We start from the raw sequence: 26,126 nt of genomic DNA, 5'->3' as shown, positions 1-26,126 counted from the left end.
CCAGCCTCGTCTACAAGAGCTAGTTCCAGGACAGGCTCTAGAAACTACAGGGAAACCCTGTCTCGAAAAACCAAAAAAAAAAAAAAAAAAAAAAAAAAAAAAAAAGAAAAATACTAAATTTTATATGGAAAAACAAAAAACCTAGGATAACTAAAACAATTTTGTATAATAGAGGAATTGGCAGAGGTATCACCTTCCCTGATTTCAAGCTCTAGTATAGAGCTATAATAATAAAGGCAATATAGTATGACATAAAAACAGACAGGTGGAACAATGAAATCGAATTGAAGACCCTCACATAAATCCACACTCCTGTGGATACCTGATTTTTGACAAAGAAGCCAAAATTATACAATGGAAAAAAAGAAAACAACTACAACAAATGATGCTGGCATAACTGGATGACAGCATGTAGAATTGTGCAAATAGATCCATATCCATCACCCTGCACAAAACTAAATTCCAAGTGGATCAAAGACCTCACCATAAATCCTCTTATACTGAACCTGATAGTAGATAATGAATTTTTAAATAAATTAATATTTGAGTAGTTATTATTTTTTAACATTTAAAAAGATTTAGAATGGCTTTGATTTTTATTTCAGACAAATCTCAAACTTATAACCTAGTAATACACTTGTGTCAAAGAAAAATAATCTTTTAAACAAAAATTGTCTATAAGATGTGTATTCCCATCTAACTTTGCTGTGAAAATAATTTTGACTTTATGGAATGAGCTTGTTTCTCTCCTATGTTATGAAGCTTAGTCTGAGAGCATTTGGTCTTAGCTCTTCTTTAAAGGTATTATATCTTTTGCAGTGAGTCCCATTTGGTCTCATTCTTTTCCTAGTAGACGTTTTAATACTACTTCATTCTTCTTATCTGTTATTTGTGTTCTTTAGATGTTTATATCGTGTTGATTTGATTTTGGCAGGCCATATATATCTAGGAATTTATCAGTGTATTCTACAGAGTTCAGATAGTTAGAATATATAAGATTTCACAATACCAACTAATGATACACTCTTTTTCACTGGATTCTGTAAACTGACTTCCTTTTGTCACTCATTTGATTAACTTGGGATACCTCCCTATTACTTTGGCTAGTTGGTAAATGTCCATTTTTTTCAAAGAACCAACTTTTTGGTGGATTCTACTTACTGTTATTTTAATTAATTTAAAAAATGAATTTCTACCCTAATCTTTACTAATGAATGCTTTGTATTTTGGAAGATTCTTGTTTTTCTTTAACACTGAAAGGAACCTATAGACTCAATGAAATACCTATCAAAATATGAATGGCATATAATCCAAAGCTACTAAAATCATTCCTATCTTTATATAGAAATATAGAGTGTAGTAAGGAGACTACTTGTTTGTTTCCCAGCCACCCGGCAGTTCAGACCTGAAGTAATCACACAGAAACTATATTATTTAAATCACTGCTTGGCCCATTAGCTCTAGCTTCTTATTGGCTAACTCTTATATCTTAATTTAACCCATATCTAGTAATCTAGCAATCATGAGGTTGTGACTTACTGGGTAAAATTCCGGCATCTGTGTCTGGTGGGACTACATGGCTTCTCTCTGACTCTGCCTCCCTTCTCCCAGCATTCAGTTTAGTTTTCCTGCCTACCTAAGTTTTGTCCCATCAACAGGCCAATGCAGTTTCATTATTCACCAATGGTATTCACAGCATACAGAGGGGAATCCCGCATCAGTAGAGGCAATAAATAGCTAATGCTACCAAGGGCAGAAAAGGCAATGGCAGAGACAGCAAGGTAACCAATCTCAAATTGTACTACAGAACCACAGTAACGAAACTTAGTTTCACAGCAACTTAGTGCTGACCTGAAAACAAAAATATAGACCAATGTAATAAGATAGAAGACACTGATACAAATTAACAATAGTCGCCTAACTTCTTGAAAAATTGTTAAGATATAATATTAATATGTATTTATTTACTTATTTAGTGTATATGCACACACTTGTGTGGGTCTCAGCTTGAGTGTGGAGGTCAGAGGACAATTTGTGTGAGTCAGTTATCTCTTTTCTCCATGTGGGTTCTAGGAATTGAAATCAAGTCTTTGGATTTGGTGATATATATATATATATATATATATATATATATATATATATATACAAACAATAAGAAAATAGTCGATGAGATGAGCAGGGGTTCTCAAGTCAGGACCCCTTTGACAAACCTCTATCTCCAAAAATATTTACATTATGATTCTAATAGCAAAATCACAGTTATGAAGTAGCAAATAAAATCATTTTATGGTTGGGGGTCACCGCAGAATAAGGATCTGTATTGAATGGTTGCAGCATTAGGAAGGGTGAGAACCACTGGGCTAGAGAGACTGCTCAATGGTTAAAACATTTGCTATTCTTGGAGAGGACTCAAATTTACTTCCCAGCACCTGTATGTATCAAGAGGCTCACAACAATCCAGTGCTCTCTTGTCGCATCTGTGGGTACCAGGCACAGACAGAGTACACATATTGCCACAGGCTACCACACATATGCGTTAAAGTAAACTAATAGAAGAAAGGAGAAGTTGTGATTAATTGGAGGGAGAAAGGGAACCAGATAGAGAAGGTCTGGTGAGTTGGTGGCAGGGAAGGAATGAGACAAAGTACAAGGGCATGTTTGTTTGGAGATGCTGTGATTCAACTCACTGTTTGTATGCTAGACTTCCATACTGACAAATAGGTGTATTATGTTGTAAAATTATGTGAAGAAAAAATATTCAGTATTATAAATTAAGAGATATGATGAGATCATTGTAGTTCAGATCATTGGGATGTGTATATGGGTACATATTTGTGTGTGCCCTTGTGTGGCTGGGGGTTGAGGGAGACTTTCCTTTGTCTCATGGGCAAAAGCCAAACTCCTCATTTTGAGTTAAGGCTTTCTTTTTAGATATTTCTCATATATTTTTTTTGATTTGTAGACAAACAACTGTCTTACGCATGCCATGAACTTTTCCTCTCTGATATTGCATGAGTCTTGTCTCACGGCTTACTTTGTACACATTGGAGCTATGCAGATTCTTTGGTATGCTTGGAATTGGGTAATATTATTGGAGGGAGCCAGCATTTCTTGTAGCAGTGCTGTGTGCATGCCCATGTTCTGATGATGCTATGTGTGCATCTGGGCACCCCTCTTCTTCAAGCCTGCTGCGACTTGTCTCATTCTCAGTGATGCTGCCTACAAATCACAGTATCCCGTTCCTATTCTGCCTTGATTTAGAGTTGTAAGGACTCCTGCCCTTTACTAGATTATAAATTTCTAGTGATCTATTGCTCCTTTCCTTTGCATAATGCTTTTTAATTATTTACTCTCTCATTTTGTCTTGTGATGTTGTGCCTTCTACCCTTCTGTAGGTGGTGAACTGCTCGAAGTCGGTAATCACAGTTAATCATCTTTGCATGCCTCTAATATCTAGTGTACTAATGAGCATCTGAAAATTTATTGAATTAATGATTTTCATTGGTACCTCAACAGAGATGTCACTAAGGCTAAGCTATTTTTCAGTAAGGAACTTCTCACATATATCATCAGATATTTTAAGTATTTTAATGATGAAGAAATGTTTCATAGTCATATACATTTTAATTTTGTTATTGTGTATAATATATATATAATAATTGCTTTATATCAAAAAAAACATTTATTTTTGCTTAAATTACTTAGTTTATGTCTTACTTCTTCTAACATTTGCTACATTATTCTGCATTTCTAATTCCTGTCAAATGTGTCTTGTTCTGAACAAGGTACTCATATTTGAGTTCATTAATAGTTTGGGAACAGCATACACTAAGAACATCAGTGCTATGTATAGAAGATGTGTGTGTGTGTGTGTGTGGTGTGTGTGTGTGATGTCTTTGTGGGAGTTAGAGATTTTTAGACTCTTGCAGAAGAATCTAAGGAACAGCTGAGTTAATGGTGTGCTGTCTAAGGGTATTTGAAGTGGTAAGGATCATTTTCATCTTTGTTTCTCAGAGTTAATGATACATACAGAAACCTGAAGAGGAAGGCTTTCTGGTTAATTTTATGTAAACATTATTTTAGGTAGCTGATACGCATAGCAACGAATACTGTAATTTAAAAGACAAGCGTTTGCATTACCTCACTCAGGATAGTGTTCTCTATTTCCATCCATTTGCATGCAAAATTCAAGATGTCACTGGTTTTTTTTTTTTTGTTTGTTTGTTTGTTTTTTTCCACTGAGTAGTTCTCTAAGTGCATATATATTCCACACTTTTTTTAATCCATTCTTCCATTGAGGGGCATCTAGGTTGTTTCCAGGTTCTGGCTATTACAAATAATGCTGCTATGAACAAATGCTTTTGTAGTATGGTAGGGCATCTCTTGGGTATACTCCCAAAAGTGGTATTGCTGGATCCTAGGGTAGGTTGATCCTGAATTTCCTGAGAAACCATCACACTGATTGCCAAAGTGGTTGCACAAGTTTGCATTCCCACCAGCAATGGATGAGTGTTCCCCTTACTCCACATCCTCTCCAGCAAAGGCTATCATTGGTGTTTTTGATTTTAGCCAATCTGACAGGTGTAAGATGGTATATCAAAGTTGTTTTGATTTGCATTTCCCTGATTGCTAAGGAGGTTGAGCATGACCTTAAGTGTCTTTTGGCCATTTGAACTTCTTTAGTTGATAATTTTCTGTTCAGTTCAGTACCCTATTTTTAATTGGGTTAATTAGCATTTTATGTACTCATTAAATGGTGGGGCCTATCTAATGGGAACTCGCCAAGGCCAGCTGGACTGGGTCTGATGGAGCATGTGATCAAACCGGACTCTCTGAACGTAGCTTACATGGAGGGCTGACTGAGAAGCCAAGGACAGTGGCACTGGGTTTTGATTCTACTCCATGTACTGGCTTTGTGGGAATCTAGTCTGTTTGGATGCTCACCTTCCTAGACCTGGTTGGAGGGGGAGGTCCTTGGACTTCCCACAGGGCAGGGAAACCTGACTGTTCTTTGGACTGGAGAGAGAAGGGGAGGGGGTATGGGGGGAGGGGGAGAAAATGGGAGGAGGGGATGAAAATTTGTAATAATAATAAAAAGGGGAAAAAATAAAAGACAAGCGTTTCAGAGATGCCCCTGCGTTCCTACAAAAGACTTGCTTTTGGACATTGTTCTCAATGAGGACCAAGAGGTACATAAAAACACATTTTTGTCTTGTTTTCACTCACTCCCCTAATTTTGTTACCATTAAGATTTCAGAAGCAGAGAATATAACTCAGTAGTGGGGTTATTTTCTAGAATGCGTAAGGCCCAGCACTGAAAAAACGATTTTTCTATCCTTGCAATCAGCAGATTGGCCACCCATTCCACAGAATGACTGTGGTAGCTCCACATGTCCCTATAAAAAGCTCCCAGCTAAACCAGGATCAAAATACAATTGTAATAACTTGGATCTGGAACACAGTTTAATCAGTATAGAGGACCTGAGGTCAGTTCCCTAGTACACACATGGCAAACTGAGTTAGATCACTAAAATCCACATTCCGCAAGTTATCCTTTAACCCTCACATGCACACCGTAGCATGCTCCCCAATACTGCAAACAAATAAATGAACAAATGCCAAAAAATAAATAAATAGGAAAACATGAAGGAAGACACTAGACAGACCTCTGACCTCCACATGTATGTACTTGTATGGGCACACACATACATGTGCACATGGACACAAACCTATGCAGAGCACACCCATAAAAAATAACCAATATGTAAGTAAACAAGTACCCATGGAGGCCACTTCCTAAAACAGCTTCTAAAGCATCTACCAACATAACTATGTCAATTTCCTATGCTGTGGGTTTCAGGAACACATCACTGTCTGTGGAGTATTTAGAGAAATTTTGATGAGCCATATTACATTTACTAATTATAAAATAGTGCATAAGCCAAGAAGATCCACAATGTCCCTTCAATGGTACAGTATAATGTGCCACAGGATAGCTTGGGGGACACATGATGAAAGTTCAGGAGACAACCACGCTTGTGTTGTGGGATATTTGTACAATGTGTGAAAATTGCTGTGATTGGTGTAATAAAGAGCTGAATGGCAATAGCTAGGCAGGAGGTACAGGGGGATTTCTAGCAGAGAGAACTCTAGGAAGAAGAAGGTGGAATTACCAGGCAGACACAGAGGAAGCAGCATGGGCAGTCCAGAGGGTTGAATACACAAGCCTCATGAAAGATTATAGTTTAAAATAAATGGGCTAATTTAAGATGTAAAGCTAGTGGAACAAGCCTAAGCCAAGACCAAGCTTTCATAATTAATAATAAGTCTTCGTGTCGTTATTTGTGAGCTAGTAGCCCAAAGGAAAATTCAACTACACCCTGGCATCAAGGACTGTTATGCACATCCATGCACTACATATAGAATGATCATAAACATTTTTCAAATCATGGCTGGAGTGAAGGATGTAGTGTTTGGCCTTTAATTTCTTTGTATTTTTATTTAGCATTTGTTGGGTATAATTTTATATGATAAAGTTGGTTGTAAACTTGCAGTTCAGTTGTCTTTGAAGTGCTGTACAGTCCTGTACCCACCACCGTAATCAAGAGTAACATGTTTATTATCCTTTATTTATTATTTATGCACATATATTTTTATTATATATTATATATGCATTTTATCCTTCTGTAATTGACCTTTAGCCTTCTCACCCTTCTAGAATGTCATATAACAAACTCTTATGCCTTATGGTTCTTTGGGTCAGACTTCTCTTTCTCCTACCAAATGTTTGTGAGTTTCCCCCATATTAATGTGTATCGGTAGCTTGCTGTTTTGGCTGGAATATATAGATACATTCATCTGTGCATCGGCACAATTAACACATCTGTGTTGGTTTATTTTTTTTCAACTTCACATAAGCTAGGTTCCTCTGGGAAGAGGGAACTTTAATTGAGAAAATGCCTCAATAGTACTGTCCTGTAGGCAGTTCTGCTGTCGTATTTCCTTGATTTAAGAATATGCCATTTTGTTTTGTGTTACCCCTGTATATAAGACAGCAGGCTGAGCAAGCCATAGAGTGCAAGCCAGTAAACAGCACTCTATGGCCTCTGCACCAGTTCTTGCCTCAAGGCTCTTGGCCTTGAGTTTCTGCCTCTTCTCCCCTCACTTCTAGACTGTGATCCAGCTCTGTAAGCCAAATCAACTCTTTTTTGTCTGAGCTGCTCTTGGTGATGGTGTTTACCACAGCAACAAAAACCAAACAATAAAACACCCTATTTTTGAATTTGCCTTTTAGTTAATGCCTGCCCCTGCTTCTCTGAGGTTTTCCTTAGGGAATTCATTAGTTATTTTAATTAGAACTGATAAAATTCATTGAAATTGTGAACCACTGAGGGTTATATAACCGATTGAAATCACTCATATAAAGTCTGTGCATGTGCTGTTTCAGTAAAAATTTTGCAAATGATAGGTCACTCTTGTTAGATGTTCTTAATAAGATAAGACAATACATTCATATTTTTATAGAATGAATTTGTGTCAAGTATCTGAGCATGAGTTGTGATGTCAATGAACTTTACTATATGAAATACCTCCTTTCATCTCCCTGTAACAACTTTCCTCAGTGATGAGATTTATTTTGACTATTTTCAAGCACTTTAGGCACAGTCAGAAAATAAAGTTTTCTGACTAAAACTAAAGCGCATACATGGGAAGGAGGCCTGCACATGGTTCCACTTAATTCTTTCACAGTATCCTGAGCAGTGATTGGCCCTTTGCTGCTGTAAGACTCTATTTAAATGTATTTATGCAGTCAAATCACTGAGCTCTGTAAGCAAGCCAACACTATTGGATCTTTGAATCAAAATGACGGAAGGGAGAAATGATTAGCACATTTAAAAGAGAATTTACAACAGAAATCTTGGTATTAGAGAGCCTTCCTTACACAACAGACTGTGAAGCCATATTTATCTTGAATTATTGATTAGATTAGTTTGGTAATAATTTTAGTCTGTTGGTTATCAAACACAGTAAATCACAGATCTCATAGTTATCCGTGCATGGCTGTGAATCATTTGGGGGTACTGGGAGAGGGAGAGATATGTATGCAAAGGGCCATGTTTGTCAGATCATGCCTGAATGCAGAATAAATTCTTAGAGTGAGATCACTTTTAGCAGCTGCAGGAAGTCAGTTTACAACTAAATTTAATCAGAGCCATTGTTCTTTATGGCTATTCTATTTCATAAAGTATGTTCCTGACAGAACCTTTTCCCCTCCTGCTCTGTAGATGGAATCCTCAGAAATAAATTACCTTCTGGTGATTGTTCAAGAAAACTTGGCATCATTTGTCAAAAGTTTGGAGTAACATGTGGCTCTTTTAATGAAAAAATGGTGATTGGGAGCAATTACATATTATTCCAAATTAACTTTTTTCTTGTTTTTTTTTAAAGATTTATTTTCGTTATTTTTAGTTGTGTAGGTGGATATGCCATGTAAGTACAGATGCCCAAGGAGGACAGAGGCATCTGATCCCCTATAGCTGGAAGCACAGATGGCTGTGACACACATGACATGGGTACTAGGAACTGAACCTGGGTCCTCTGGAAGACCAGCAAATGCTTTTGACTGCTGTGCCACCTTTTCTAAATGACTTTTGTATGAGTCACAATATAGTATCTAATTGTCTGGCTTTTCATACATGCTTATACAGATTCATTTACATTCATGCTTGCAATCGCTCATTTAGATTCTTACAGTGTTATTTTCTGTTTATTAAAATTGAAGGTTTGTATTGATGGATGGAGATCCAGCAAAATGTCCCTAATTCTAGGGTGGATGTCATTCTGTTTACCAAAACATCATCATAGGAATGAAATTTGAGTTGATGACCAACATGCAGCCAAACCAGTAATGATGTTCCTTTTGCTAGGAAACAGTAAATTGACAGAATTTAATTTACGCAAGGGCTCGTTATAAATTTTATGGGGAAATATCTAAATGGTACTTATACAGCTTTGCGATACCAACTCAATCCAGGGTAGCAATCCTGGGGTCTCTTTGAGCTGCTCACCTTATAAACTCCAGTTTTATCTCAGTAGCAAGGAAGGTCAAGAAACTGCTGAAAAAATATTTCTCCGTAGGGATATCTAAAGTCAAACGGAAAAGAGGAGCTGGAGAGATGGCTCAGCAGTTAAACTCTTTCAGAGGATCAAAGTTAAGTTCCTAATATCTACATAACATCTCACAACTGCCTGTAATTCCAATTCTAAAGGGTCCAACACCATCTTCTGGCCTCACAGACACTGTATTCATGAGGTGTACGTACATACATACAAGAACACACTCATACCAGTAAAATAAAAATAAGTAAGTCTTTTTTTTTCTTAAGTAAAGCAGAACATTCATTACAATAGAAATAAAATCATTGTTTGGCCATGTAATAAGCTCCCAAATGCCATGAGAGGAGGAACAGCAAAGGTAAAAGGAATAAGTTCCAAGGCTCCGCGGTGCACCACAGTAGCCAGTTTATGGCAATTTATTATAAATCTCAAAAGAACTTGAAGACAGAACTTCAAATAGATGTCAGTTCTACAGCCTTTGCATATTATATCAGTATATTGAATTATCATATTCTATACTCTATAAATATTTGCAAATATTATGTGCTGGCTAAGCAAACTGTTCTACACCCTCTTAAGTAGACTTGCATTTGCATTTATGGATTGAAATTATTAGTGCTTTTGTGAACTACAGGGAGGTAGCATTGAGTCACCTATGAGCACATCACATTTCCTTAGTTTCTGATAGATGTCATGTGGGGTTCTTTACCTCAGGGATGATGTAGGTGCTATCAGGTCCACATTTTAAGAAATAGTCAAATCTTTGTGTCATCTTAATAATAATTGTTCATGCAGTCTGCTATCTTAAAAACACTGTGTTGCTTCTATAAATCAAGGAATGGGATTTTTTTGACAGAACACTATTTCTAAATCCCATCTCTTCTTTTTTCATACTGTTTTATTGATTCTTAGTGAATTTCTCATCATGCACCCAAATACCACTCATTTCCAACTCCTCCCATATCTACCCTCCATCCTTGTAACTCTCCACATTAATAAAAGCTAAAACAAAACAAAAACATAATCACATTCATCATTATGGAAGCTGCAGTGTGCCATGGTGTGTCACACAGTATATCTATTTGTCCAAACATTAATGCAGATGTTCATTGCAATGGGTTATTGGTCTAGATGGAGGCCTCTGGCTTGTACTACACCATCACTACTGGACCCTCACAGAGACTCCTCTAGGATATTCTGCTATTGCCCTGGAGATCCTATAGCTTTGGTTCTGCAGGATTGGCCCCTTCACATACTCCAGAAGCTCATAGGTGAGGAAGATTTTGGAGTTGGCCAGCTCAAATCCCTGAATCTGGGCCTCAGTAGTAGCTGAATTGGTCAACCCACCAAACCAGCTCTCCCATGTCCATGCCACGGAGGCCAGCTCTTCCACACTGCCTAGTGGTAGGACCAGCTCTTCAAGCCCACATCACCATTGGAGCCACGATATAGCCAGTGAGGGGTGGGGTCAACTGAGCATGGCACTCAGTCATCAACATGTCCTTAGAAGACAGCCCAAACCACAGACATCCTCATGCCCTTTGGTGGTAACATGGGTCGCTGACATCAACACAGATCCCTGCTGCAGTGGAGCCTTGTACCCAGACATGGCCCTCAGTGGCAGCACAGGTCTGGGTATCACATACCCTCAGGTGGCAGCATAGGCCTCTCAGATCAGGATGCTCCTCATTCTGTCTCCAGTTCCAGCTCTCTTTATAGTACATAAACCACTCTGTCTTCTTTCTCTTCCATCTGTCAACCACATACTTGCTCCTTGTAGTAGTTCCCACCCCAGGTTGCCAGCAGCAGGCCTTCAGCCTCAGCCCCCCCATCTCTTCTTTTTGTTCAACTGTCCTATAGTATAAACTTTTCTTTCAGAACTCAGCTCCAGTGTGTCTCTTGAGAAGCCTTTCCTGATAACTACCTATGTCAATAGATCTAAATTAGGAAAAACAAAACTTCCCGAATTGTGTGTAACAATTAATGAAAAGACTATGAATTTGAAAGAGAGCAAGGCAAGCTATGTAAGAAGTTTGGAAGGAGGAAAAGGAAAATGAAATGATATATTATAACCTCAAACAATAAAATAAATACTTTTTAAAAGACTTAGGAAATGAAATAATATAACCCCAAAATTAAAAGTAATACTAAAACAATAGATTCTTAGCATAAATTTGAGCAGTAAGGTTGAGGGAAACAGGCTGTCACTGGAGAAAATATAGCTTACACTTGAGTACATGCATGTACACTTTTTTATGAAATTCCCATGTGTCTTAGCAGTGGCTATTTTCAACATTTTGATGTCTCAACTCATAACCTAAAAAGATGCTAAGAATTATTTATGTCTTTTTTTCCTCTTTCTGATAAGTGCAGTGACAGGGTTCCAAAAGTGCCTTGAATAGTGCTGTTACCTGGTGAGATGAAGCTATGGGCAATAAGGTCACACAAGGAAATTAAGACTCGGCTGTGACTGAATGGGGTTTTGTGTGGGATTTGTAGGAAACTGGGGGTTTCTGACTGAAAAGAGAGCAAGGCCAAGCATGATGCATTGCTATTTTAAATTTCTTGTCTGAAACATCTCTCTATAAAAGGAATCTTGTCAACCTCCAAAGTACATTTCATTAATTGTGCCTAAATTCTTAACTCTCAACCAGAAAGGGGCTCCAGGAGATGCTATTTATTAATTCCAGTATTCCCATAAATTTCTCTTTATGGGGAGATTGGAGAATGGCTATAGAAAACACATGGGTTTAGAGTAAGCTAGATGGCAGGCACACAGCTGTGCTTGCATTATAAGAACAGGGAATTTGGCCTTGCACTGATGGGAGCTGGCACTGGGAACTGTGCTTGAATTCCCATCTGCCTGTCCTTTCTTGTGGTCAGTGGAGCTGAGGTTCTAATGGTCCATCTGCCTGTGCCCTTGTTTCTAGTATTGCAGGGTATTTGGGGAGTTTTGTTTTGTTTTGTTTTAGGCAGAGCTGTGTAACTTCCTTTTATACCCAAGGCATGTAAGTTTCTAAGAAGGACAGGCAAATCAAACATAAAGACCCACAACTTTACAGTATATGGAGAGTGAGAGACTTTGAAACACTCAATCCGAAATGGGACGTCTTCATTAAACCCCTCTTCTCAGGGTTCCTGGAACTATGAAGCAAACTAGGTAGAAAGAATTTAAGAACCAAAGCTGATGGATGATACCAAGGTACCAGTGTCTTCCAGACACAATAAGATATTTGCACATATGAATTCTAAGACACTGACAACAATCACAGGGCCTGCACAGGTTCAAGTCAGATTGAGTTCCAGTGCTAAAAGGAGATATGGGCATGAGCTTCCATCCCTAACCAAAAAGCTGTCTCCAATTGGCAACCATTTGCAAAGGAAAAATTAGTTTTCTCCAACGAAATCTTAGTGGGTATATAAATCTTGACACAAAAACTCTCATCTTAAAGGGAGTAAAAGATAGTTTATGTTGGAGCCATTGTGAGTGACCATAGCTCAGGAACACAGATTTATGTTACCCCAAATTCTATGTTCCAATGAGGAAGCAGATTCAAAGAGTTTTTATAGTTTTACAGGACAGAAAAAGTCATGAATCAAAGCAAATTTAAATTGCATTGGTGGGTACATCAGAGAGGTGTGCACATTGAGGTCGGGGAAGCTTTCCTATTAGCTTTTGGATTGGTAAAAGTGAGTTTCCTGCTGAGTCAATAGATTCTAAAGGGTTTTTATCTACTGTCACAAGATGTTAATTAGTTCTGACACAGAGAAGGGCAAGGAAGGGTGGTCCAGAGAGCCAGAACTTAGCCCAAGATAAGGTAATTAGCCATTCCAGTCTCTCCACAGTACTAAAATCTCAGCAGCCAGTGGACCTCAGCAGACACAGCTTCCTTTTAAGAGTTTTCATTCACAACCAGGCTGTGGTGGTGCACACCTTTAATCCCAGCACTCGGGAAGCAGAGGCAGGCGGATCCCTGTGAATTCAAGGCAGCCTGCTCTACAAGAGCTAATGCCAGGACCAGCACCAAAGCTACACAGAAAAACCTGTCTCAAAAAAACAAAAGAGTTTTCATTTACATGAACCACACTGAAGGGTAGGCCCCATGCCCAGCAGTAGATAGCCAATATAAAATGAAATCAATGATGGTGTTGTGTATATAAGTGTGTGTGTGTGTATGTGTTTTTCTTCTCCAGGTTCTCAATATTAAATCATAAGACAGCTTATGGCCTTTATTATTTTTTTTCTCCCTCAATATTCACTTCTCCAACTAATAGTGTCTTACTGTGATATGGAAGAATTTCTGGTTGGGTTTTTTTTAAACACATTATATTTTTCTGTATTTTTTATCTTGCATTTGAATAATTTAAAACTTTTATAATTAGCATACTAGTTTATTAAATACCATATGGCATTTTGAAACAAAGTGTTTTAGTAGATTCTCTTGCCCTTTCATCCCTAACTCCCTGGTATTCTCCTGATCTGGCTTTTGTAACCTCTCTCAGAATCCTTTTCCTCTTTCAGGTCACAACATGTATGTGTATATGTGTATGTGTGTGTACATGTACATTAGATAGGCTCTAAATATGAGAGAAGACATGTGTTTCTGTCTCCCTGCTTAATATTATACTTTCTATATCCATCCTTCTTATTTTTTCAAACTACTTTTAAAGTTACCATCCTGTGACATTAATCTTGATTGTAAGCTTAATGGGATTTAGAATCACCATGGAAGTACTTCTCTAGGCTTGTCTGTGAAAAGTTGTATAGATTAGGTTAGTTGTAGTAAAAAAAAAAAAAGCTGTGTTAAATGTAATTAGTACCATCCTGTGTGCTGGATTCCTATATTAATGGAAAGAAGGAAGCGAGCTATGCAAGGACATTAATTGCTCTCTCTTTTTTTTTTTACTATATATACAGTATGCCCAGTTCCCTCAATCTCTGGGTACCATGAGTTCCTCACCTTGATTGACTATACCATTGAACTTTGAGTTAAATTAAAACCCTTCTTTCCAGAAGTTGCTTTTGTCAAGTATTTTGTTATAGCAACAAGTAACTGATACATATAGAAAATGATGGCTTTCATCATGGAATCTTCATACATATGTATCATTGCCTTGTTCGCATTCATTCCCCTCCACCACGGCCCTCCTTCTTTCTGTTGATTTCCTTTCTTCTTCCATCAGGTTGTCGGTCTCGTTTCTTCCTTGTTATTACATATATTCCACTACTCTCTATCCCCACCTCTCTTAAGATCCCTAACTACCCTGCCCCTGTGATCCTTATGCTATTTTGGGGATGCACAAACATGTAAACACACACATAATTTTAAATGTATGTTCTGTGTATGAGAGAAAACATGGTATTTGCTTTCCTGCATCTGGCTTTGTTGCTCTCAGTAATTCCCATTTTCTTCTACTTTCATAAAATATCATCTTTTCATTTTCTTTATGGCTGCTCAGAATTCCATTGTATAAATTCAGCATATGTTCCTTATCTCTTCATCTGCTGATAGGCATCAAAGCTGGTTCTGTTAACAGGATATTTTGAGTACAAAATGGATATGCAGGTCTATCTCTGTCGCACTCTGCCTTGAGTCCCTTAAGTGAGTAACTGCATGTAGCTGGATCATATGGCAGCTGTAATTTCAGTTCCACAAAGTCACCTCCATACTGTTTCCATAGTGCGATGCAAGTAACAAATTGAATAGCTAGATCTTAAGGAATACACATGTACAATTAATAACTAAGAAGTTGTTTAACATCCTTAGCCGTGAAGGAAATGCAAATTCAAATTGCTCTCAAGTTCTTCTGACTCCAATCAGAATGGCTGTGATCAAGAAAGCAAATGGCAACAAATGGTGGAAAGATGTGGAAGAAAGAAACCCTTCTTCAGTGCTGGCAGGCTTTGTTTGGTTTTAATGATTGTGAAAAGGGAACGAAGTGGTCACCTAACATGCACATAAGTAATAAAAATAATATAAGCAATAAAAATAACTGTCCTATCTTCTGAGAAAATGATCACAGTTTGAAAGGAATATGTAAAAAGAACAGTGGCCTTAATGGGTGGGAACAGGTGGACACAAAGTTGAAGGGGAAGGGATGGTGGGCCTACGAAGAGTTGGGGGAAGTACGAGTATATGCAAACATGTTGTATGCAATTCTCATAGAATTATTTTAAAACTATAATAAATGTGTAATTCTCCCCTAATTTTACAGAAGTGTATGGATAATCAGAAAAGCAGCAATATTCTTATTTTTCATGTTTCCCTAACTGATCACCTGACACATAACCTCCACTTATTGGTGCTTTGTTTGAAGAAAACTTTTGATTTAAATTCATTTTCTCTTAATGAAAGAATACTAAGACAAATTCATGTGCTATGAATAATATCAATTTCTTTTACTCAGTTTAAATCTTGTATGAATTAAGAGAATAAAAATATTTCCATTCTACATTATAATTTTTATGAGTATGGATGTTTTGCCTGAAAATATGTTTGTACATCCTATGTGTGCCTGGTGCTGTCAGAAGCCAGAAGAGGGTATCAGATCTCCAGGAGCTATAGATGGTTGTGAGCTACCATTTGGGTGCTAGGAATAGAACCCAGGTCTTGTGCGACAGAATCAAGTGCTTTAAACTGCTGAGCCATCTCTCTAGCGTCTATTTTCTTTTCTTTTCTTTTTTTTGGCTTTTTGAGATGTGGTTTTTCTGTATAGCTTTGTATCCAGGCTGGCCTTGAACCCACATGATCATCCCGCCACTGCCTCTCAAGTGCTGGAATTAAATACCCAGCTCTATTTTCTGTTTTTGAATGTAGAAATATTTCATGACTATAAGGCAAAGCTTTGCTTTAATAATACAGTGATAAATTTCTAAAAGAAAATTTTAGGATGAAAATTCCATAGATTTTGAAATTTTCATTAAAAAAAATCAGCCTTATAGACAGAAAGAACAGAAGGAGGGAAAAAAGCCATTTCTGACTTCTGGCATAAGAACTAAAAATGCAGCTGAGCTTGGCAGCTCCACTGCAGTTTTCTTTGTGCGATCATCATTCTTTTACTTCATGTGAAATCCACTTATTTATCACTGTGGCCTCTAGTGTGTATTCAATTTCTTCCTGCTTGGCTGTACATTAGTTGGTTATTAGTGACTGGAGAGCAGTTCCCTCCGTTAGGAACAAGAAAAACAACGATAGTTTCTGTCATCTTAGCATTTTATCAGTCACTGAAGAGAACATTCTTGCATAATACAGTGGTCTGATGATTCCTGTTAGCAGTAATCAAGCTTTCAGAGAGAGTTCTTCCTGTGACATTAGCACTCCAAAGCTTTCCTCCTTTGCTAGGAAGCGGAGGGGAGTTTCCTTATGCTAAACCCATGATGCTTTGCTTAGGAAATAGTCAAGTTAGCAAGGAGTAGCAAAGGTAACCAAGCCAAGTCACATGACCAAAGACTTAACTAGAATGTTCTTGTATATCTGTTGACAGATGAAAGTATGTCTAATAATTTTAATATACTCATTAAGAAAACGAATACAAAGATAAGTTGGTTTATAGGAAACATATCCGTGATGTGGGAGTCCCCTCTGTGTGCTGTTATTACCATTAATGAAGAAAGAAACTTCTTTGGACCTATAGCAAGGCAGAACTTAGATAGGCAGAGAAAGCTAGACTGAATGCTGGGAGAAAGAAGGGCAGAGTCAGAGACACCATAGAGCTACTGCTGGAGATAGACATGTTGAAACTTTGCTGGAAGGCCATGACCTCGTGGTGACATACAGATGAATAGAAATGGGTTAAATTAATATGAGTTAGCCAATAAGAAGCTAGAGCTAATGGGCCACGCATTGATTTAAATAATACAGTTTATGAGTGATTATTTCAGGGCTGAGCAGCTGAGAACCAACAAGTGGTTCACTCCCTCCAACATATCTGTATTCCTTATCATTCAGCTTTGTTACACTCTTTGTTTCGTTGTCTGTGATACTTGTAGTTGAATGTAGGGCATTACTCATGTAGGCAAGTGTTCCAGTCCTAAGCTTCATACCCAGCATTTTTCTTGTTTTTATTTGAGACAGGTCTTTCTTGCTTGTCTTGTCTTTCCCTGCCTGGGCTGTCCTCCCTGTTCAGCCCAGTTAGGTCTTCAAAATGGATTCCTCCTGCCTCAGCTTCCGAGGAAAGGAGCTGGAATTAAGGTGTGGTGACCTTGCTTCTCTTGGTACTTATTTTCTTTTTTGAGACTTGTTCTTCTCCATCCCATTTACCTCTGCAATTTATGGAAATAATAAAAAGTTTATTATAATAAATTTGAGGAATACACAAAAATACAGTCAAGAATTTAAATAATAAAGCCTGAAATCACACTTGTGTAAATAGCCACCATTATTTCTTCTATGAAGATGTTTTTTAACTTGTAACTTACATTTCTGCATGATTGAATATATATACTTATGTGTAATAAAAAAGAATTTTATGCACATGTTCTTTTATATAATACCTGTTTAATATTATAAACACACATACCATGTTATATATATACAATTTTGACTTGATCATCTTGTACATGTCAAAAATGTATATAATTCATAGTGCTTTATAAATAAAACCTGATGAATAAAACTTGATAGGGTTTTTAAATATAACTGAGCTTCTGGAAGTTGGGATAATTTCTTGGGTCTAAAAACATGGGCCAAGTTGTGAGTTAAAAATAATTTAAATTCAGTTTGACAATTTTCTCACCAGAACATCTACCTTCTTTATTTTTTCTAGTTTAGCAAATTTTATCATTTGTATCCTGATGGTGTAGAAGTTTGTGGTAATTGTACTGAGACATGAAGTATAAATATATAGGCTTTGGGAAAAGAATAATGACCAACAAGCAGAGAGATGTTTTACTATATAAATATTTAGGACCTGCTCACTACCTATTGAAGGAACTTGTTCTTATCATTGAAATATGGAAACTTCCAGAAAGCTGAAACGCATAGGCATTTTTCTATGAGACTGAGTCTTCCCCCATACTTTCCTTCAGCAGCAAACATACCCAGAAGAAGCTTACCAACATATAAGTAACTGTACTATTTGGTGAACTCTTGCTAAGGTAAAAGAAATACTTTTATTTCTCTAATTATTTTAATGGTATGTACTCACTCATTAGTGGATTCTAGCCATAAATGAAGGACATTGAGCCTATAATTCATGATCCTAGAAAAGCTAAATAGGAAGGTGACCCCCCCAAAAATAACATGTAGTTATTCTCCTGGTTATTGGAAGAAGACAAGATTTCCAGGCAAAAATGGAGAGCTTGGGGGTGGGGGTGGGATGGGGGTAAGGGGAGATGGGGAGAGAGAAGTGGGAAGGGGAGGATGGGGAGAACTTGGGGGAATGGGACAGTTGGGATAAAGGATGAGTGGATATGGGAGCAGGGAAGTATATATCTTAATTAAGGGAGCCATTAGAGGGATGGCAAGAGACCAGACTCTAGAGGGGTTTCCAGGTGTCCAAGGAGATGTCCCCAGCTTGTTCCTTGAACAGCTGAGGAGAGGGCACCTGAACTGGCCCTATACTATAGCCACTCTGATGAATATCTTGCATATCACCATAGAACCTTCATCTGGCGATGGATGGAGATAGAGACAGAGACCCACAGTGAAGCACTGGACTGAGCTCCCAAGGTCCAAATGAGGAGCAGAAGGAGACAGAACATGAGCAAGGAAGTCAGGGCCACAAGGGGTGCGCCCACCCACTGTAAAGGTGGGGCCGATCTAATGGGAACTCACCAAGGCCAGCTGGACTGGGTCTGATGGAGCATGTAATCAAACCAGACTCTCTGAATGTGGCTTACATGGAGGGCTGACTGAGAAGCCAAGGACAATGGCACTGGGTTTTGATTCTACTCCATGTACTGGCTTTGTGGGAACCTAGTCTGTTTGGATGCTCACCTTCCTAGACCTGGATGGAGGGGGGAGGACCTTGGACTTCCCACAGGGCAGGGAACCCTGACTGCTCTTTGGACTGGAGAGGGAAGGGAAGGGGGAATGGGAGGAGAGGGAGGGAAATGGGAGGAGGGGAGGGGGTGAAAATTTGTAATAATAATAATAATAATATGATGGAGGAGAGTTATCTGTCTATGTTTCTTTCATTGGTTAATTAATAAAGAAAACTGCCTTGGCCCTTTAAGAACAGAAAATTAGGTAGGTGGAGTAGACAGAACAGAATTGTGGGAACAAGGAAGTAGAGTTGGAGAGACGCTTCAGGCAGTCACGATAGGAGTCTCCATGCTGCTCCTCTCCGAGATGGACGCAGGTTAAGATCTCTCCTGGTAAGCCACACCTCGTGGTGCTACCCAGATTACTAAATATGGGTTAAAGGAAGATGTGAGAATTAACCAATAAGAGGCTGAAACTATGGGCCAGGCAGTGTTTTAAAAGAATACAGTTTCCGTGTAATTATTTCGGGTGTAAAGCTAGCCGGCGGGGGGGTGGCGGGACGCAGCCCCGCCGCTTCTCACTACAGATTGGCGCTCCAACGTGGTGACTAAATCCACTTAAAAACCTTGCCCGCTTGGGATCGGAAAGAAAGTTCTCTGAGACCATGCCAATGGCTCACTGCTCCCTTCCTGCACCTGGGCAGATGGAGGAATCAGGCTTAGGCGAGCGGGACAGCATTTGCGGATTCCTGCCGCCATAGAGAGAGAGGTGTTTTCAGACTGCTCTGCGCGTCAGATTCGGCTGTGACTTGGATTAAAAGAGTTTCTGTGCTGCACGCTCAGTATCAAAATTAAACTGCTGAGTGCAGCTCCAATGTGGACTGCTGTGTACCTGTAACTGTGTGCAGCTCAGGGACACCAAATGACTGAGGCAGTAGCAGCTCTGGCTCTGCTCCGCCATGCTGAATTGTGCTGAGCTCAGACTGGTCTATCGCAATTACCATAATAACAGCGCAGTTAAGGTTTAGACTTGGCTGTAAACAGGCAGTACCGTATTATTTTAAGAAGTGGTTAACCTTTTAAGAAATGCTCCTGGATAGTAAAAAATTACAGATTCACAATAGAAAAGATTCAGACATAGAAGACTTTTAAATGAGTCACAGTGTTGGATGAATGTATGTAGGCTTGAGAGAGAGAGAGAAGAAGAAAATATAAAAAATAAAGTTAATGCCTAAAAAAAAAAAGGCTAAAGTCTTTAAAGAGACAGAATAAAGTAAAGTGATAGAATGAAAATAAGCCGCATAAAAATGGAAAATTCACAGAGAGTCTGGATTATGTATTTTGTTGTGTTTTCTTTGATTTTTTTGACTGTAAAGGAGCTAAATACAGAGAGACATTTCATTATATGGGCTGCCAGTCTAGACCAAAATGGACATCTTAATGGTATGACTTCAGGATTTGGATCTAAGAACATGATGCTTTGGAAAAGAGTTTCTTCTTTTGTTTTCACAGAGGACGAGACTCTGTGGATTGCTTCTATCCCAATATGGTATGATAGACCACGCCCTCCTGAAAGGTTGCTGTGAACACCCTCAAAAAATTACTTCGCTCAACTGCCGACTGGGATGAACCTAGCAGACAGGTTATACCATGAAAGACCTAAATAACAGCGCCCCCATTCAGCAGGAAGCAGTTTGGAGAGAAAAAACTGCGCCCATTTTCCCAAATATTGCTTATAAATGTTCTTTTACATTTAAAGGGGGAGATGATATAGATATGAATTTGCATTGGTATGGATTTTAAGGTCAATTTGTTATATGTATATGTATTTCTGATTTTGATTAAGCTATTGTGATTGTAGTTCATTTTAAAGAATGTAATGTATAATTAGGAAATATAGGTTGTTAATGGATAATCATCGATTAATAGTCAAGCTTGTAGTCATGTTAGTCATTTTCTAGATGTGCATAGATATATTTCAGATAGGCATTCTTCATATCTTTCAAAGACTGCAGAATATGGCATTTAATGTTTTAATAACTTAGGGTTTTTCATGACAATGAGACACGTCTGCTCCTGGCAGCACCAATCTACTTCAAGAGGAAGATGGGCATCGAAGAGGCTACTTATGGAGTTTGTTAGCCATTTGGGCAAGAAACTGCTCTTGCCTGGACTGTTGCATAAACTGGACACAAGGAACCCACAGAAAGAGGACTGCTAAATTTGTCTAAAGGTGAGATGGTCTCTCAGGGTTCCTGATTCGTGAAAGAGTCTGCGAGACGTTCTGCAGGACACAGCAGAAAGTGACTGAACTGTCTTTGGAATTTTTCTGCTTCATGGAAATGTCTGCTGGATACTGTGGGCCTGAAGCCCGAAGATGGATGCCCCAACGGTACAGAGGAACTTTGGGTGACTGTCCAGGCAGCGAGTTGTCTCTGTCATTTCTAGAGTTTTATAAGTTACTTATTTCTTGTTTACTTAGGTAGCATTATATCCTTCTGGAGTCTTTGATGGAGTTGAAGAATAAATAGATAGTTATAGCTTTCCTTAGTTATGATAAAAGATAAAATAGATTTAAATATTGTAACTGTAATACTTGCTTGATAACTGTTTTGTTACATGTAATTTTACTATGTTAAAGTTAAAGCCTTTCTTTTTTGTTTAAACAGAAAAAGGGGAAATGATGGAGGAGAGTTATCTGTCTATGTTTCTTTCATTGGTTAATTAATAAAGAAAACTGCCTTGGCCCTTTAAGAACAGAAAATTAGGTAGGTGGAGTAGACAGAACAGAATTGTGGGAACAAGGAAGTAGAGTTGGAGAGACGCTTCAGGCAGTCACGATAGGAGTCTCCATGCTGCTCCTCTCCGAGATGGACGCAGGTTAAGATCTCTCCTGGTAAGCCACACCTCGTGGTGCTACCCAGATTACTAAATATGGGTTAAAGGAAGATGTGAGAATTAACCAATAAGAGGCTGAAACTATGGGCCAGGCAGTGTTTTAAAAGAATACAGTTTCCGTGTAATTATTTCGGGTGTAAAGCTAGCCGGCGGGGGGTGGCGGGACGCAGCCCCGCCGCTTCTCACTACAATAATAATAATAATTTTCTTTATTTTTTGAAAATTTCATACTTGTATACAGTGTATCTTGATCATACCTACCTCTCATTCCCTTTTAGCTTCTCCTAAAAGCTTCCCCATCCCATTTATGTCCCAGCTTCCTGTTCTTTTATATTTTCTTAGTTATGTTTCTAGACTACAAAGTTCAGTTAGTACCTATGGTCATGGGCTCATCCTTTGGGGAATGGATAATATATCAGTGGTACCTCCCCCAAAGCCATCAGCTGCCAACAGAGCCTCTGCTAGGCATGGGGCCCTCAGGAGCCCCTTCTGCCTCCATGCTGGAATTAACTGGCATGATTTTGTGCCTGTGTTATGTAGGTAAGCACTGCTCAAGTTTGCAATAGCAAGGTCCTGTCCATAATATAACTTACCCAGCGTTCCTCTGCATCTCCTGGCACTTACATTTTTCCTGTGCCTTTTGCTGCAGTGTTCTCTGATCCTTGAAGGGAGCAGGAGTTGACATAAATATATCTCTGGGTGAGCACACAGTTGCTTATTCTCAGCATTTTGAACAGTAATACATGTCTGCACTACCCACTACCCACTTCAGTAATAAGCTTCTTGACCATGATTGGGAGCTGCAGACATCTATGAATATAAACATAAATATTTACAAAGATGTTAGACAGCAATGGCACTTACAAAAATAACTTCATCCAGGCAGTGATGGTACATAACTTTAATCCCAGCTCTTGGGAGGCAGAGGAAGGTGGATCTCTGAGTTCCAGGCCACTCAAATCTAAGTGAGTTCCATAATAGCCTGAGCTACAATGAGAAACCCTGCCTTGATAAAACAAAACAAAACAAACAAACAAACAAAAACATCAAGTGTTTCTCCTTTAGAGCTTATGAGTTCCCTACCATGTTTTTTTTAAATCATGTTTTCAATATCAAGCATGGAATCTCTCCTGTAGAACAAACCTCAAATTCAATCAAAACAGTAGTTGGTCACTTCATATAGTTGTGCCACTATTATACCAGTTCACACCTTGCCTGGCAATTCACTATTGGACTGTCCAGCTCTGGATAAAACCATTGATATCTTTTCTCCTGCAGAAATCAGCATAACAGTTTCTAATACTCTGACAACTGACCTGCAGGCAAATTTTTCTAGTCAGCTCAAGATTGTTTCTTTGTGTTCTGTCACCAAAGTCTGTGGATATTTTCTGCCGTGGGTTTTTTACTATATATCATAGAGGATATTACGAATCATTGTTATTTAGCATACTTTGGATTGTGTAACAATCAAATATGACTGGCAATGTGATGTGGAACAATATTCCTGACCTCATGGACCTTTCCTAGATATATGGAGAAAAGAAGTTAAGTAACTAAATTTAGAGTGGCTCACCCTCCTTGTCCCTGGATGTATTCTTTGACCTGGAAGCTCTCTGAACTGCTTTCTTAATTTAGAGTTTTCTATCAGTATCCCATCGCATAGATGACCTGCTTAGTTTTTATCACCAAGTTGACATGGGCCTAAACTCTCATACCGAGAGGGATCCTCACATAAAAAACTGTCTTTCTCAGGTTGGCCCATTGATAGTCTTACAGCTCTGAGGGGAAATGTTTCCTCGAAGCATGTGTCATAGCTCTGAGACAAAAGACTCCCAGTACACGTGTTACAGCTCTGAAGGGAAAGGTATGCTCACGGTTGGGAGCTGAGGAATACCACAAAGTTACAGTGTACAACAAATATCACACAAGAGATGTATTAGGAAAGACACAAAAGTGCGGCTGCCTCAGCTCAGGTGACAAGCAGCAGGAAACTGAGCAGGAGACAGCCTTAATAGGGATTCTTGGGGGCTGAGTTTCCAGGGTGGGGATTGGTGGAATTTCAAATCCTGGGCTTGTGACTAGCGCAGAGATTGGTGGGATTTAGAGCTCAGGGATTGGTGAATTTTCAAAACCCAGAAGTGAGCTCTGACTTTTACCCCCACACCGATGGCTTTATCTGTGAAATTAGTTTATCTGATGACTGATGTGAGAGGGCCCAACCCATTGTGGGTAGCACTATCCTAAGTAGGGGATTCTCGACAGTACAGCAAAGTGGGTGGGGCCTGAGCCAGTGAGCAAGCAAGTAAGCATCCTACTCTATGGTTCCCACTATGCATTCTTGATTGTGAATTACTTGGTCAGTGGTAATGCTACATGGAATACAATAATTCCATAATGGACTGTAGCCTGTAGATGAAATAAACCCTTGGCTCCTCTGAGTTGCCTTTGAATAGAGTGTTGTATCATAGCAACAAGAGGAAACCAGGACAGTAGTCATGATTAGTGAAGCCATTGTCTGTTTGTCTGTTGCTGGTTAACTTAGTCTACTGTTCTGCACCCTGCCTTTGAGTATTGACCTTCTAATTATGTTCGTGGTTTTTGGTGGTGAGCATCTTCCAACCTGAGGCTGACCTTAGGGACCCCAGTCACCAGTCATCTCATCAGCAAAATTATATATATATATATATTTTTTTTTAGTTTTTCGAGACAGGGTTTCCCTGTAGTTTCTAGAGCCTGTCCTGGAACTAGCTCTTGTAGACCAGGCTGGCCTCGAACTCAGAGATCCGCCTGCCTCTGCCTCCCAAGTGCTGGGATTAAAGGCGTGCGCCACCACCGCCGGCTAGCAAAATTATATTTTAAGAGATTCCCAGAGTCTTAGAGGCCCTTCTTTCAGAATATTGAAGAAAATATATGTATGTATGTATGTATGTATCTATACACACATATATGTATGTATGTGTATGTATATGTGGGTATGTATATGTATTGCTTATTACATCACAGTTTGGTGAGAGTTAAGTAGGCACCAATTCTCCAACTTCCAAGAAGTTTGTCCAAGTTGTTCTCAGGGCTAGAGAGAGAGGTCCAGACATAAAGGAAAGACCACACCTCCATGTGAGGCCTCCGTACTTCATGCGTCTCATGCCACTGCTGCTGCCTTCTGTTCTCAGGGCTACACGATAAACTCATTTGCATGGTTCAGAAATAGGCTGACATAGCATCCTTTGAAGAAAAGTTATGTGGGAAGTCACGTTATAATTGGTTTTGTTGGGGAGGGAGAAATACTGGATAACTTTGCCTATAATCTATGTCTGATGGAAAGATGGATACTTAGTAGAATAAGAAGGGTGGTACCTATGGGTTGATTTTAAAAGGCCTGTAGAGGGAATATTAATGATTCATTATGAGTCAGAAGGGATGATACCAGAATGGGGCAGTAGAATTACATCAGCTGTCTTATCAAGGTTGTACCACGGAACATATTAAAAGAGCCAGTCAGGGAACAGAATTATAATGGAGTCTTTAGAATTGGTGCAACAATGAGTTATGAAAAAAAAGAAAGAAAAAGTCAAGGATGAACATAAAGATTTTGAACTGAACAGCTGGAAAAGATGGATTTTCATTGGGTGACTTTGGTGAGGCTGAAAAGGGAGAGCAGTCAGGATTACAGGAGAACTCTGCTACAGCACGGGTAACAGTGAACAGGTTGCTGGATCCTCGGTTGTGAGCTGAGCAGAGGTGTAAGATTGAACCTTGAATGCATGGTGTATAAGGCAGCATAACTTGGTGGAGTAAAGCGTAAGAGCAGAAAGGAGGGAAAGCAGCCCGCCACCAAGCTGGGGCAGTGCATGCTAGAAGACAGCCACGGGACAGTGGGAATAAGCAGTGGAATGGAACCCGGAACCTGAAGACAACTTTAAATGAAGAAAAGAGAATCAAGGACTAAGGGAGTAGCCAGTTATATTATCTGCTTCGAGTGGATAAAGTAAGATGCGGGATTTTATTAGATTGACCAACTTTAAAATTTTTGGAGATGGAAAATGCACTGTGTATAGGCTGTGTACTTAAATTCCGTGGCATTTGGTATCATGTCTCTTATTTGCTTTATCTTCCTGTTTGATTTTAGTTTTGTGTGAGATGCTGATTGAACAAGGATGTTCACTGTTCGTCTTTTCTATCTCCTTTC

General features: G+C 38.9%; 1 protein-coding gene across 1 annotated transcript in view; it reads left to right on the top strand.

The window, feature by feature from the left end:
• Positions 1 to 26,126, top strand: part of Tpk1 (thiamin pyrophosphokinase 1) — a 332,106-nt gene that overhangs the window by 112,766 nt on the left and 193,214 nt on the right. The gene's annotated exons all lie outside the window — the stretch shown is intronic.

This window comes from Arvicola amphibius, chromosome 2 (assembly GCF_903992535.2).
Source record: "Arvicola amphibius chromosome 2, mArvAmp1.2, whole genome shotgun sequence".
In the NCBI taxonomy this organism is placed as follows: Eukaryota; Metazoa; Chordata; class Mammalia; order Rodentia; family Cricetidae; genus Arvicola; species Arvicola amphibius.
The sequence above is the reverse complement of the archived record's forward strand: the minus strand, read 5'-3'. Positions and strand labels throughout refer to the sequence as shown.